The sequence below is a fragment of the Desmodus rotundus genome, chromosome 1 (genome assembly GCF_022682495.2).
Source record: "Desmodus rotundus isolate HL8 chromosome 1, HLdesRot8A.1, whole genome shotgun sequence".
NCBI classification, from domain to species: Eukaryota; Metazoa; Chordata; class Mammalia; order Chiroptera; family Phyllostomidae; genus Desmodus; species Desmodus rotundus.
Window position 1 is genome coordinate 144,197,269 of NC_071387.1, and position 12,175 is coordinate 144,209,443.

Sequence of the window (12,175 nt, forward strand, 5' to 3'; positions counted from 1 at the left end):
CTCTTTTGTGCTAGCATTATCTCTCATGTAAGTGGGAGTCATCGCTGAGGCTCCTGGAAAGGCTCATGAGGATATTTACAATTCCTCTTGGATGTTGACATGTGAAATATTGTCCAAATCTGCATTCCAACAAATCTAAATTAAAAGTGTCTTCAATTGTCAGGTTTGTTGAAATCGGGTTGAATATGGCAACGTAGTGATATTATATCATTTTCATGAGTTTTCCCCAAAAGGTTGGTACAAATACAGCTATGTGTGTTATTCTGAAAAGCTGAAATCATCGTTAATGGGCTGTATTATTACCTGACATTATTAAATTCAGTGAGCAAGTTGTTAATTGAGCTGGTAAATTCACATAGAAATGCTACACACTCCTTTTTTTTTAAGTCTTAAAAACATGATTCCAGGAGTCCACATTCTACTTAAATGGTCTCCCTAATTCATGAGAATGAGATTAAAAAAGTATTTAAAAACAGCAAGAAATTGAGGATGTGATGGTTTCCAAATGAGAAAAAGTAAATTTCAAGCAGACATTAGAAGCATAATCCTGGTTCTGGTTTTAATTCTTTTCTTTAAAGAAAATTTTATTTACATATACCAGAATCACGTAATGAATGCATTTAATTCATGTGGTTGGCTTCTTACCTTTTTCAAAATAGATTTGACTCAGTGATTTGGTCACCAGGACGGCCATGCTCCATCTGCATTGTGTGGCTGCCTGTCATGACCTGTGGCAGACAGAGACAATTTGCCATACCAAATGGTTTATTCGATAGCAGATGGTTAGTCTGGGTGGGGGGTGGTCATGATCTCACATTGTGAGGCTAAAGGAAGGAAGTGAGGAAGAGGGAGGTCGTATGGGCCATGAATTTATTTGCTAATATTACCTTTATAGTTGAGCATAATGTCTAATATAGTTGAAAGAATGAAAGAATAATTTAATGAGAAAATGCATGAATGAATGAAAAGAGGAAAGATAGAGGTAGATTGAGCTGATGTTAGATGTTCAGCTGGGAAAGCAAGACGTGGTCTCCATGGAATCTGATATTTTGCAGTAACAATATGGGCAGGTCGAAGATATCTTGATTCTAGCTGCTGATCTGAGTTTGGAGAAAGGCAGTACTTATATGTTCAGGAAGGCTAGCAAGCCTCACTCCAGATGATTTGCCCATTAGTTTTTTCACGACTCCAGAAACAAAAGGTGGTAAGGCCTGGGATGCAAGAGAAAGATGTTGGCAAGAGCAAAGCAGAGTTCCAGTTTTTTAAAGACTCAGTTATTTTCTCATTTCTGAATATACTTTTAAAATTCAAATATTGTAACATTACAAAGAAACATCAAGAAAAGTGTACATCTCATAAGCTTATAGTTCCATGAATGTTTGCCAAATAAACAAACCCATGAAAAAAGACGTATCTCAATAAACAGAACATCGCCAACACTCTAGGAAGCCTTCTCTGTCCCCTTCCTAGTTGTGATCTATTTTTCCCTGTCAGGGTGGCTCCCCTCCGGACTTTCACCACCACGTGGCGGGTTTGCCTGGATGTATAGGTTTTAAAAGTGAAGTCATACCATGTGCACTCTTTTTGTACCTGCCTTTTGTGGGATTCATCCAAGTGTTTTCCTGTTGCGGTTCATACTGCTGTATAGTCATCCAGTTCGTGTATCTAGCACCTTTTATATATGCATTCTATTTGAATGTTTCCACCTTTTGGCTATTATAAATAATGTTGCTGGGAACGTTATTAGTATGAAGGTCTTCCGGTAAACGTACCTGCACATTTCTTCTGGGTGTGTGGCTAGGACTGGAATAATTGGATCATAGGTTGTGTTTATACTCCTTTTTAATAGACACTGTCAAACATTCCCCCTAAAAAGTTGTATAAGTCCCTAGGTTTTGAAAGGAATCTTCTATAGTTTAGTAGAAGCAAATGGGGATCTGAACTGAGGCTAAGCTGTGTGACTTGTTAAACACCTTCATGGGACTCAGCATCAGAACCTCAGGCACTAAAGCCAGTTATCAAGTTGGGAAGTACTGTGGGAGGGTGGGGCTTAACTTGAGAAACTGGAGGGAAACCTAATAGCAGACATGAGGACACTGCATCATAGATCTCAAAGCAGTAATAACGGCTCAGGCTACAAAATGGATTTCCAGTCGTCGACACCGTGGCCTCAATCACTATGTTGTGTATTAGCTGAACTCCACAGAGTAAAACTCAGCAGTAATATTTGCCCATTGGTATCTACGTGACATACATTTTCTTAAAGAATTCTACAATATAAGTGTTATGAGTCACATAGATGAGGAGATGGGCTCAGAGAGGTTAAAACTTGCATGTTATAAATGGTAGAGATTTAATTTTTCTTTTGGTTTTGTGTTTTTTTCAAAGTATGTATTATTGAGATATAATTTATATACAATAAAAACACCCCTTTTGAGTGTTCAGTCCGATAATACTTTCTGACAAATTTATAGAGTTAACAAGGACTGCAATCAAGATATAAAATATTCCTGTTATTCCAGAAAGTACCTTCATGCAGTAAATCTTTCTCCCCACCCTCAGTTCTTGGTGACTACTAAACTGATTTTTCTCCCCAAAGTTTTGTCTTTTCTTAAATGTCATATAAATGGAATCATATAGCATGCCTTTTGATTATTTATGCCACCTAGCATAACGCTTTTGAGATTCATTCACATATCAACAATTAATTCCTTTTTGTTGCAGAGTAGTATTTCATTTTATGGATTTTGATTATCTATTTATCAGTTGATGGATATTCATTATTTTCAGTTTTCAGCTGTTATGGATAAAACTGAAACAAACCTGTATGATTTGCACCCATGTCTTTCTATTACATCCATTTTTACTGTTCTAGGGTAAGTGTCTATGAGTGGGAGTACTAGGACATTTATTTAGTACTAGGACAGATAAGCATACACACACACACACAACTGACAAACTGTTTCCAAATCGCTGCATTACTTTGCATTCCCACCAGAAATTGATGAGAGTTTCAGTTGCTTCAGATCTTTGTTAGCACTTGGTGTTGTCAGTTGTCTTTCCAGTGGGATCTCACTGTGGTTTTATTTTGCATTTCCCTAATGCTTCATGGTGCTGGTCTGCGTCTGATGATTTTGTTTTTAATTTTTCAGTGAAATGTCTGTTCAAATGTTTTGCCTGTTTTTTGACTGGGTTGTTTGTTTTCTTATTGTGACTTTCAGACTTCTTTGTATATTCTGGATGTAAGTCTTCTATTAGTTGTATAATTTGTAAATACTTTCTCACAAATTATAGCTTACATTTTCATTTTCTTAACAGTATCATCTGAAGAGCAGACTTAGTTTTGATAACATCAAATTTCTCAATTTTTTAATGATTCATGCTAAGAAATTTTAACTGAAGGTCAAAAGGTTTTTCTTCTCTTCTAGAAATTTTATACTTTTTGTTTTGATATGTGGACCTATAATCCTTTTGGATTTAATTTTTTTATATCATAATGGTTTATTCTTTTCATGTGAATATTGAATTAGTGAACACTATTTGTTGAATATACCATCTTTTTCTCATTTAACCCCCCTGGCACCTTTATCAAAAAGCAATTGATGATTTATGTCTAGGTCAGAGCTAGGGTTGGAGTTTAGAGCTATTTGACCTTGTAGCCCATAGTCTTCCACTGTTAGCATTGCATTCTTTTTACTCTGTGGCTAGGAAGGGTTCTTTGTTATTTTGTTTTTTTTTTTTTCTTTTCCACTCTAGATCAGGAGACTGAAGAGAATAGGGATACTTAATCATCCTTCCAACTAGGACCAACAGGGAGAATAAGGTCTTTAGTGACAGAAAATTTGAATAACTACAATGGTATGAATCCATTTATAGCTGTCAGTTAACACCTCCTTAACATTTCCCAGATATGTCTGAAAGTATCCATGTTACTTTGCTCAGGAATAGAGCTCCCATTTTATTCCAGAATTCTCATCATGCTGCCTCTGCCATTGCATCCATCCTTGTAGAATCATGGACGCATTGGGCAAAGCTGTCCTCTACATGTGTCTCTGTTCCTATAACTTTGGCCATGGGAGAGAGGGCTCTGCTTTCCTCTGTGGCTTTATTCTAAGGATGGACTTGGCACTTATTTTCCATAATGTAACAGAACTAGCAGCCTGTAACTTTTAAGGGAACTCAAATGGAGTAATACTTGAACTACTACACAGCCCTAGGCCCCACCTGTCCTAGGGACTCAGAGAGCTAATCGCCCAGCTCACTCCCACACGGCTCCATGGGACTATGGCAGCTCACCAGCTATCACCGTGAGTGTCCCAGGTGCTTCCACATGCAGGGGTTCAAACTAAATGAATCCCACTTCCTGAGAAAGAAGCAGGTTTTTTTTACCTCTAAGACTTTGTTCCATGTATCATTACCAGAATGTTGGCTGGGAGAACATCCATTCCCTTTTGGGTAAAGCACTTACTGGGCAGTGGTCTGTTAGCTTATAGCCTGACAGAGCAATGATACAGTCTTCACAAGTACATTTCTCAACATCTGGGTTATTTAACTTCATCCTTGTGGCACCATGAAAATGTTTTAGGGAGTTTAATTTTTAAATCAAGACGATAAGGTAAGTAGACAATCCTCTATATACTTTTATCTTGTGTATGTCCCTACTAAGTTTTATTGACTTGAAGGAAAACTGAATCTGAGATATTTAGGTGATGAGGGGTCTACATCTTTGAATTAAGGCAAGATGCATTCTTTATGTAGGGTAGTAGGATTGATGATATACACAGGATTCACACAGACTCCTCTCTCTGCTCTGCCCTTGACAGTGAAGGAGAGGCTGATGTACTCTGCACCACACATACGGCTCTTTTCCACCAGGACTCATATATTATGAGGAAAACTTCCTGCATCACAAGGAAAGTTGGGGTGAAAATGCCTTTTTTCTGAGCCCAAGTCCTGTCATACTGGGAATGCGATGTTTAAGGAGTGAAGAAGGAAGTGATGATTGGGAGACGCAACATCCTCATTTCAGCAGCATGCCTCGTGCTTAACCTACGGGCTTTGGCATTAAGAAGCTCTTGGCTTTAATTGGTGTTAATTCTGGCTTTGCCAGTTACTAGTTGAATAAGTTGAGTGTCTTGTTGAACTAGTTGAAGAACTGGTTGAATGACCTTGTAAGGAAAGTTACTTCTTCTCTGGGTTTCCTCCCCTAAGCTGATAGAATTTACGAATTCTATCAAGTAGATACCCCAGGTGATATACCCCAGTGCTGGGGGTGAAGTGGTCTGCCCCACATGTGCTTGCAGAGGGTGCATTATCTGAGGAGAATTAAACATAATTTGTGTTATAGTTCATTTTCATGTGCCATCAAGTCTAAACATAACTTACTCCCATAATTTCTACCATGGCATACCACTGTGTAGTTAGAAAATATGAGTCTCTCTTATGAGGTATTGATATATGCATATGTTTTTGTGGAAGGCCAACTGACAGTGGATGGTAAGACAATCTCAGCCCTAGCCTCTCAGCTGTCTGTATGGGTGTATAGAAATACAGTTACAGAAAACCTCTTTTCTATCCATGTGAAGACAGAGACCCCAGCTGTGGATTAATTCCTGAGCTTCTAGTCCCTTCAGAAACTCCATAGAATAATTCAAGGCTCGAAATAAATTCAGTTTAAAATTATCTTTTGACAAAAACCATCTGATGTCAATAATTACAACAGTCCAAATCTTTCTTCCAAAGGAATACCATTGTTCATCGCCAACATTTTACTGAGGACAGAGGGATTTGTGTACCTTGCAGAAAAATAATCCAATTAGCTCAAAAAGAAGTGTTCACTATTAAGCAATTAAAATAAGTATTTGCTGAAGGTTACTTTGTGTTTCCTTTCTGAATGTGATTCAAAGGCATAATTAGCTCAGAGAGAAAGCAATGTGGTTATCACTCAGAAGAACTCTCACATTAATCTTTTATTAGATGAAATATTCTTTCTATCCTTGCTTTTCACTCTGCAGATAGAATGGATTCAAATGCTCCTTAATTCTTAACTTTCCTTCTTTTCATGTCCATGGATCTGGACCGGGATTGAATAAGAGATGATGTTAAGATTTGTCTTCTCTTGAGAAGAAAGTTTAATTTTTTTTCTCTTTAATTTATTGGCAAGTCAATTGTACCTACATGAATTCTGCAGCACAGCTAAAAAAATTAGTTAATGTTTTTCTCACCTTTGATTTCATGTGCAATCAGTTGGGTAGAGTACAAATCCCATTATCAAATAAAAAGTCAAAAGTAATTTACTTTTTTTTTTTTTTTTTTGCTGTAGTACTCTCTTCCCTCTAAGCACCGAGGCACTGGTGCATGCGCGCACTGGCAGCCTGTTTTCTAAGCCTAAGTAGCTATGTGGTGGTTCAGTTGGAGACACAGGTGTTAGACTTTATTCTTCTTGATAATAGCAAAATGAAAATGATTTAAAATCTCCAATGGACCCTTGACTGCAAGAAAGGAGAACATGCCAGTTTGTTGCAGGCATAGCCATTTTGAAAACTCCTATTTGTGCTATCAGAGATTATTTTTACTTTCCAACACTCTGCCATTGGGCCATTAAGCCAAAATTTACCTATTTCTCCAGCTTAATCCTTTTGAAAAAAATCTCCTAACTTGATATTAACTTTGAGTCTTCAATGACAATTTTAGTGGCTACATTATGTTCTCACAGATGCAGGCATTAGGGGCTGCAGACCCCACTGTCCCTCCCCAGTCAGTCACTAAATGCCCATTAGACTTTGCGTTGACCACGCCACTAGGGGAACGGGGGTCTGAGCGGGCTTCCCTGTGGTCAGCTAGTCTCACATATTTATTTCAGAGTGAGCATTTGATTTGTCACTACTCGCTCATTTAATCCTTCATTCTTTGTTTCTAGAGCAGAAATTTATTTTCATCTTTGGAATATTATAGTATAGAAGGTATAAAACATTTTGAATCAAGAGTTTTCACTGTAGCTCTCAAATGTTACTTAACGGGGAAAAAAAACAAAACCACTTTGTGGGTAAACAACCAGACCAAGCCTTATTAATATATTTGAAACAAATCTAAGATATCCATGATTTGTCTTCCTTGAAAGTTTCCTTACTAATCTAGAAAGGATATAAACAACAAGAACAAATAACGTTGCCTTTCTATTTTTTTAATATTATTTTAAAGAGACAATGGAAGAGGTGGAGCCAGTCATCCAATAAATGACAGTTTCTCAGAGGGAATCTGAGCGTTTGTGTCCTAGATGCGGTCGGTAGGAAGGGACAATACAGCACTGTGCTGGTTCTAATGGTACCACACTCAACGTCCAGGATGACTAATAGTACGAAGAATTTACTCTTACTCTTTCCCTACAACATCTGAAAGTCAAACTGGAAAACACTGTGCATAGATACCAGATTATATTTTAGGACATCAGGCATCCAAGAAAGCATACTTCTTTAGTTTTCTATTGTCCCATTTCGGGAAAAAAAACCCAAAACAGAGTTTCTTTAATTTCTTTTTGCTCTACCCACATCAGGGTGTGTCAGTTATCCATTTCTGCATGACAAATTAGCACAAACTCAGCAGCTTAAAATTCCACGCATGTCTCCTCTCACAGGCTCTGTGTCTCAGGAACCTAGGCCAGGCTTCTCTGGGACCTCTGCTCAGTACCTGACAAGGCTGCATGCAAGACCTTGCTTGCTCAGGGCTGAGGTCTTATCTGAATGATTGAGTAGGGAGGGATCTACTTCCCAGCTTAGATGTCAGAATGCAGTTTTTCATGGGTTGTTGGGCTGAAGGCCATGGTTTCCAGCTGGCTGTTGGCCAGTGACTGCCCACAGTGCCTCCGCATATGGCAGCTGGCTTCATCAAAGTGTGCAAGCCAAGAAAGTCAACAGAAAGAGTTTGCTAGCAATAGGGAAATCACAGACTTATGTACACAAATCACAAAAGAGATATCCCTGCATCTACGGATTAGAAGCAGGGTGGTCAAGAGGAAGGAACTAAACAAGGTTATAAACACCAGCAGGTAGGAATCATTTTGGGTCTTTTTAGAGATAGCCTGTCACAAAGGCAGTTTCTGTTTATCCCTCCATCTACCTGTTCATATTTATTATATAAATTAATATTTATTAATTTCAGGCACTATTATAGTTAGCCAGGATTCAGCAGTAAAAGGAAAAATGCAGCTGTCATTGTAGTAGGAGGTATGGATAGTAAGGTAGCAAGAAAAATGAAAAAAAAACCTGACATAGTTAAACGTAGTTATAAGAGCAATGAAGGCAAGAAGGGAAAATTGAGAAGTTTGGCAATGCTGTCTTTGGTGGGATGTGAGGGGAGACTCTCTGGGAAGTTGAAATTTGAGCAGACATGAATGTCTGAGGGTCAGGCATTCCAGGCAGAGGGAAAAGCAAACATGAAGTTCCCGAGACTGGAATTAGTTTGGTGTGCTTTAGAAATATCAGGAGGCTCGTGTGGGTAGAGGAAAACGAATGAGGAGCAAATGAAATCACAGAACTAGGCAAGGCCCAGGTCCTTAGAGACTCAAAGGGCATGGAGAGACATTTAAATTTGTTCTATATGTAATTGGAAGCCCTGGAGAATTTTGTATTAGAGAATGTACTAATTAAGGTAATTCTAGCTGCTGTGACAAACAAATGCAAAAGAACATAAAGGCACAAAATAATGTAAGATTATTTCCCATTTATATAAATACAGAGTGTGTATTCCTGATCAGTGGGCAACTCTGCTTCAGAGGGTTGATACAGAGACCTCGTGTTGTTCCAGCTGGAGGCAAGTTGCATGCTTGCTGCATGAAGTGAGCAGAAGGGGAACGAGCAGGGAAATCGTTCATGGAAGTTTTGGGGGGTTAGACTTGGTGGTAGCAAATATCACTTCCCCATATTTCATCAGAAATATTGGCGAAAAGAGTAGTACGACAAAACTTAACTGCAAGGGAAACTGTTATGTACCCTAGTTTTGAAAGCAAGAAGAAAAAAGCTAGATTTTTGAGCAACTATCTATTCTCTGCTGTGGGGCATGAGGTGATTTTGAAAAGCTCGTGTGAGCCTTCACGTGGAAGGAAAGAGTAGAAGCTGGAAGCTGGCTGACTGTGAAAGTAGCACAGCCAGAAAATGACAGCTCCTGGGCTGCAGGGGAGAAGTGGGGGTGGCGGGGAGTTGCCAGGCTCTGGGTATGTTTAAAAGATGTGGTCAAGAGGAGTTGCTGATGGATTAGATTTTAGATGATAAGAAAAAATAAAAATCAAAGATTACTCTCAAGTTTTACCATTAACAAATGGATAAAGATAGTACCAGTTCCTGAAATGAGGAAAATGGGGAAAGACAGATTTGTGGTTCAGGTCTAAGAAAGCAAGGATTCTCTTTTTAAACTTCCTACCAGGTATTTAAATATCAAACAGGTAGTTATACAAATGAGTCTGGAACTTAAAGAAGAAGTGATGGTTGTCATCAGTATATAAAGAACATTTCAAGTCATTAAATTACATGGGATTATTTAATTTGGGAATGAGCATTTTTAGGATTAAGGTTTAGGGTACTCCAACATTAAGAGTGGGCAACAATAGTCAGTGAATAGGAAAACTTCCTGATAAGCTTGCTGTTCTTGAAGCCAAGGAAGGGAAGTGTTCACAAGGTCAAATGTTCTTATATTGGGAAGATGAGAAAAATAAAGGGAGAAGTGATTATTGGATTTGTAAAGACACAGACTTTGTGAATATGACAAAAGGAAGTTCAGTGTGGTGGGGATCAAAATGTGAGAGAGGAAATTGGAGGTAAGGAAGTGGGGAAAGCATCTAAAACTCAGGAATTCTTGCTACAAAAGGAGCAGCTGATAAAAAGTATGAAGGCATCAAGAGAGCTTTTAAAATGGAAACTAGGAAATATAATAGTATGTTTTATGTTATGGGCAGGGGGGAGTGGGGAGGGGACAGTGAGGAGAGGGGATTACAGGAACTACTTTAAAGGACACATGAACCAAATCAAGGGGGAGGGTGGAGGTGGGGGAGGGAGGGGGGTTTGGCTGGGGTGGGGTGGAGGGATGGGGAGAAAAGGCACACAACTGTAATTGAATAACAATAAAAATTTTGTTTTAAAAAAAGAAATGGTCTTGCAATGAGGGAAGGGATTTTAATGTAGAGGGAGGGGAGAAACCTTCCTTGAGTAGGTGGGATAGTAGGAGCAGGTGTACATTTTGAAGGATTGGCCGTAGATAAGAAGCATCAAGATATGTCAAAGATTGAATTCCATGATGAAGTTATGTTTCACTACTACGTTACTTCTTAATGTGAAGTTGGACTAAAGAGGATTTTAGAGGGGGAAAGGCTAGGTCTTTATTTTAGATTTAAGTTATTTCCAAAAGGTTTTGTAATGTTGGGGCTTTCGTTGATTTTTTCTTATTTTCTTTAATGACACTTGGTGACATTAAAGTATAGCCATAATGGTCATGAATAAACAAACTTGACCACCCTTGAGCCGTATGAAAAAGAAATCTCATAAACAGAATCATCTTGTCCTTATAGTGATACTTTTTCTTTTAGTGAAGCTTTCACAAAAATACCAGTTTATCTCTCAGTTTCTACAGTGTATGTAACAAGTCAATAGGCATTTATGTAATTCAAACAAGGTAACATAGTAATAGAATTGCATTTTCTAGAACACTTTTCATTAGTTTTTCTTTTTAGGTAAAATATTTTTGAGTAACTATATTATATTTCTAAATCTGTGTTCATTTCTTTAAATTAGAAATTTAAATAAAAACTGCTAATATAAAAAAAAAAGTACAGATCTCTATTGGTCCATGAATGTGATGCTGAGAAAAAGTCTTCTTATTTTGCCACTTTTTTTTTTCAGTTAAATAATAAGGGAACTCAAGAGCAGAGAGTAGGGAGGAACTTTACATATCTGAGGAGAGGAAAAATTCCCTTTTAGGTGAGAGACTTGTGGACTATACAAGAATGCTCCAAGTCCTGAGTTCTTTATAGCATCATCAGTTATTGCTAAAAATCATCACACTCCCTCTTAGTATCAGACATTCTGCTATATGCGGGCACAGTGAGAAGGTGTCATCTGTGAACCAGAAAGCAGGCCCTCAAACGGCCCCCCACATCTGCTGGCAGCTTGATCTTGGACTTCCAGGCTCCCACACTGGGAGGAATACATTTCTGTTGTGTATAAGCTACTCAGTCTGTGGTGTTTTTTCATAGCAGCCCAAATGGACTGAGGCAGTATAAGTTTGAGGAAATAAAAATTTTAAATATTTGTCTTCTTTTTCAAATTTGCCGGTCACCATAAACTCATAGAAGATTTTCTTTCTGGAGTAAATCAGTTGCTGAAGAAAGATTTTTGTAAGCAGGGTGAACATTCCAAAATAAAATTTTAGTTTATATCAGTAAGTAAATTGTAATCTAAATGTTTTTCTTAAATATCAGGCCCCTAGTCATGTTAATTTCTCCACCCAAGTCTTCTCTAATTTTACTATGTAAATACATTTTATGGGGAAGATTTCTATGCATGTATTAATTTCTGTGTATTGATTTCCCAGTTACACAGGTTGCATGTAACTTTTTGAGTGTGTTCCCCAAACCATGCTTAGAATATGACTAGGTCACCAATGATAAAATATTGAAACAGAGATAATGTGTCAGTTGTGACTTTTTGTTACCTTATTACCATTCTGCATCTAGTATAATGTAAAAAAGCTAAATATTTAGAGAAATCAGAATTAAAGGGTGAAAACTGATTAATTAGAGGTGATGGTTATTGAGAGAGAGAAAGAGAGAGAGAGAGATTCCTCCATGTTAGGATGGAGTCTTTATTTCCTTCTAAACCCTTCTGGATTTGTTTACTTAAAAAGGTAAAAACTCCATGAGAATTTGTGCTTCCTCTATTGCCTAATTTACATTGTTTCTTTATGTTTAGTTTCTCCAAACACTTTTGAAAAATTAAGCTAATGAGTGAATTATCTTTCCCACTCTCAAAAAAATAAAATCAACAGTTTCAGTCCTATAATCTGGGGCTTTTCATACCTTCTCAAGCTACTTAAAACCAAAATAACTTACTGGTTTTAAGAGAAATAATTGAGTTCTAAACTTTACCATGGAAGAGTATGAATGAGTCAGCAGGGTCCCCAGCTGATAGCC